Source organism: Limulus polyphemus, unplaced genomic scaffold (genome assembly GCF_000517525.1).
Source record: "Limulus polyphemus unplaced genomic scaffold, Limulus_polyphemus-2.1.2 Scaffold2331, whole genome shotgun sequence".
NCBI lineage: Eukaryota > Metazoa > Arthropoda > Merostomata > Xiphosura > Limulidae > Limulus > Limulus polyphemus.
The window spans coordinates 126,747-130,997 of NW_013667941.1; the positions used below are offsets into that span (position 1 = coordinate 126,747).

The following is a 4,251-nucleotide window of genomic DNA, read 5'->3' on the forward strand; positions in this document are numbered from 1 at the left end:
ATGAACTGCATTCAGAGATAAAGACGGACAATTGAGTTAAGCGTAGTAGTGACCGTAAGTGAGTGTGTGAATCATTGTAAATTATAGCGTGTGTTTAAAGTGACTGTGGTAATTAAGTGTATTACAAAGTTGAATTGAGAAAGAATAAACTAGTTTTATTTAAGAAAGGACTTGTATCGCAAAAGTTTCATCTGAAACTAATTATACGGGAAATTAACAAACGACCAGAGGCGTAACAATATTATGTTGCATGATTATGACATCGTTGACGATTACACAAGTGACCTTAAGCCTAGAAAACTTGATAGTTCAGAAATCATTCACGATGTACTATATTTCTTTATCTTCTTTGTTGTATTAAGTTTAGTCACTTTAACAATAAAGTAATTATATAGCTAGCAACGTTATTCCATCAAAGATACATATATATAAATTTCCAGTCACTTTTGTATTACATACAACCAAATCTTAACGTGCGTGAGTGAAATAAAACCTTTTCCACAATGGTTTGGTTTGAATTTCTCGCAAAGCTACACGAGGGCTATCTGCGCTAGCCGTCCCTAATTTAGCAGTGTAAGACTAGAGGGAAGGCAGATAGTCAACACCACCCTCCGCCAACTCTTCGGCTACATTTTTACTAACAAATAGTGGGATTGACTGTCAGATTATAACGCCCCCACGGCTGAAAGGACGAACAGGTTCGGCGACGGGGATTTAAACCCGAGACCCTCAGACTGCGAGTCGATCGCCTTAACCACCAGGCCTAAAACAGTATAACGTCCCCACGGCTGAAAGGGCAAGCATTTTCAGTGACGGCGATTCAAACCTGTGACTCACAGATTGCGAGTCGAGCGCCTTCACCACAAGGCCATGTCATGCCCTCCACAATGGGTAGATTGTCGTATGTACCACTGCACAAAAACTTAAATTGCTGTTAACGGCGATACATTGACATTAACGGTTTTGCGTTGGCAAAACAACAATAGCAACTACATTGTAATTCTATTCATGCAGATGGCAGCTCTTATGATCCCTAAATGTAATTGGAATTTACGGGAAATTCATAATACTTAGGGATAACTTGCAATGTACTTAACGATATTTCTTTTACAAAATTGCAGCCAGTTCACTGGAAGATGCACCCATATTTGTCTGACTCTGGAAATGTCATTAATTGCACTTTGCACGTTTTTCTTCTTCTTCAATTAACCATAGGGTTATCACAATATGCTTCCTGAATTCTAAATCAACTGTTGGATTGAATATCAATTACGTCGTTGCTAAGTACGTCATTATCAATATTGCTGATCGGTGTTTATGCAAGCATTTCGATGAAAAGTGAACTAGATGTTTAAGAAATGGATATAAGACATGCTAAAGAAAGTTCGAGCAATATGAAATTCCAGGACCATTAACGTATAAATGTATGCTATCAGCTCCCTCAATAAAGTTAGCAGGTTGATTTCTCTTGCATAACTGAGCTTCTCATCAAGTAGGAAGTATGATCTAGCTAGAATATCTGACATTTGCTTCAAGTAGAGAGATTGATTTGACTGGCATATTTGACAACTTCTTCAAGTAAGGAGATTGATTTGGCTGGCATATTTGACAACTTCTTCAAGTAAGGAGATTGATTTGGCTGGCATATTTGACATTCAAATAAAGTAGGAAGATTGATTTGAAAGAACTGACTTTCCAACGTTGAAGATACAGACGAATTTTTGGCTGGATGAGCTAGGTGTCCAAAACTGACCATGGTGCCAAAAATATAGCTTCTTATGAAGAGTGAATTATAATGTGTGTGGTGTTTTTTCTTCGTGTTATAGTTGAAAAGTTCCATACACTTTCAGCTGAGCAGATTCTCGAGTAATTACAGGCAGATCACCTATATAAATACAAACTTCCGCCAGTTTCTGATATAAAGAACTATGTGACCCAACTGTAAAAGCACAATAAACAGAGACAAACATGTTTGACCAATCATCAGGATAGCACTGCACAACAAGGCGAAACAACGTTATAAAAAGTACAGGGTGGGGTGGAGATGTTTTTACCAGTGATATACACATCAGGACGACAAACTTGAAAGTTTGCACTAATAGCACCATGCTGCCAAATGGTACTTGTTCTAGTAATAATGCTGCCGATTTGTCAACACCGAAGGTTAGACATCGAGGTATGCTCTATTTTGGTTGTTTCATAGTGTTGTCGAGAAAATTTGGCATGTCAGAGGCAGTCATTTGGTTGAAAGAACACCAACCTAACATTAGCGAACCTTTCCCAAACGACTATCACATTCGATTAAATGTCTCATTGTTTCCTAGAATACATAAGACGACTGGTAAACTTCCTACTGTGGAAGTGTTATGCACATTTTGTTTATTTATTATATAAGTACAGTTTCACTCTTATGGGATCCCAGTAGCTAATACTCACCCTCCCCCTACATTTTGATGCCCCCCAGTGGTACAGTGGCATGTCTGCGGACTTACAACGCTAGAAACCGGGTTTCGATACCCATGGTGGGCAGAGAACAGATAGCCCTTGTGTAGCTTTGTGCATAATTAAAAACAAACAAACAAATATACATTTTGATACAAAGCATATAATTTTTATTTCATATTGCGTAGATATGCGTCTTTCGAACTCAAAACATATAATGCCTGGTCACGTTGAAATATATTATAATCTACGTTTATTTCTCTACTAGCGCTTTCTAGTAATGTATAATGCTTTGAAAAGTGATGAGCATCAGGGCAGAGGTCCGCCACCCAGTGGCACAGCAGTATGTCTGCGAGCTTACAACGCTAGAAACCGGGTTTCGATACCCGTGGTGCCTAACTTCAAACAATGGCAGAGGTCCCGTGTTTGGAGCTTCATGACCAAAAGATGTATCAGAAGTTTTTAATGCAACCTTCGTATAACAATCGACATCAATGTCACATTGACTCAAATAAAAGAACGCAATAAATCATTTTTTTAATTCTGTCAAAGCAAGTGAAAAAAAAGTATGTTCTCGCGATTCGGCTGCCAAGTTTAAAAAAAAAAACGTTAAAAGCAGTTTTATATCAAAAAAGCAACAATATATATTTTTCTGTTTTGATTTTGTAAAGTTGTAAACTTTCACATATTTATTAACAGTTCTGGATCCAGGCGGGAAATTATCTTTCTGCTATAATAATGACCTTTAATAAACTTTATACAAAAATCTATACTAATAATGGCTAGTGTTTAACATACTTGGACTACTGTGTATTCGAGGATTTGTGATTCGCGTTCCGTTGCCTCTTAAATTGTGTTCTGCACCTTGGAGCTGTTGATGCGCTATAAGATTCACGGTCAAATCCTACTATTTAGTGAAGCAAAAGTAACCCAAGAACTGGCGATGGGTGCTGTTGACTAGCTGCTTTCCTTGTAGTGCAGTGGTTCCCACCTTGTGGTAAGCGTACTTCATGGGATAAGCGGAAACCTTTTTGGGGATAAGCGAGAACCTTTGAAAAACATTAAAATGAAAATAAAATCCATCTCTCAGGGTTGGAGGGCAGTCTCGGGAAGTTACCAACGTTTCCACTAGCCAGCGCTCAACGTTCGCGTACTATTGACTCATCCTTGATTTCTTTCTTTTGACTTTTGAGTGTTGTTTTTTAAACCAGATTAAATGCCTCAGTGGTACGTCGCTGACTCAAAGGTCTGACTGTTGGAAACCACTATTTTTCTACCAGTTCAAATTTAGAGACAGCTCTTCTCGGATAGCCCTGGTATAGCTTTGCGTGAAAAATCTATATAAATTTTCCAAAAGTCTAATATACTTCGCTAAGCATCGTGTATATATTTCCGGGCAGCTACTTGGGTCAACTAATAAAGGTCGTCTCTAATCACACTGTAGTGTATTTTATGAGATAAGATTTTAAACGAAAAGGTTGCGCATGCGTCTTAATCATCGATAATTCCTCGAAACACTGAGTGCATCACAATATTTTCAAATAAGTTAGACATTAAATATTAGGACAAGGACAATGATTAAAGTAACTATATTCAATTATAGAAGTTTTACACATGCAGATAGTGGTCCATACTTACATGAAAATATCCATGGGTGTGTTTTATCCTCTGCTAACTTCCTGATGCCGTAGTGGTAGACCTTTACTATTTTCCAGCATCAGTGACGTTTTTCCTGTTAGTTGTGGTACAGAAGTAAGAATGGCAAAGAAGTTTAGTAATGTTTGCAGTACAGAATATTTACGTCAAAGT

General features: G+C 37.8%; 1 protein-coding gene across 1 annotated transcript in view; it reads right to left on the bottom strand.

The window, feature by feature from the left end:
• LOC106466645 (UDP-N-acetylhexosamine pyrophosphorylase-like) overlaps positions 1 to 4,135 on the bottom strand; it is a 70,296-nt gene extending 66,161 nt beyond the window's left edge. Inside the window, exon 1 of the mRNA XM_022394697.1 lies at positions 4,081 to 4,135. The gene's annotated coding sequence lies outside the window, so the exon portion shown is untranslated. The remainder of the gene's footprint in view (positions 1 to 4,080) is intronic.
• Between the last annotated feature and the right edge of the window lie 116 nt (positions 4,136 to 4,251).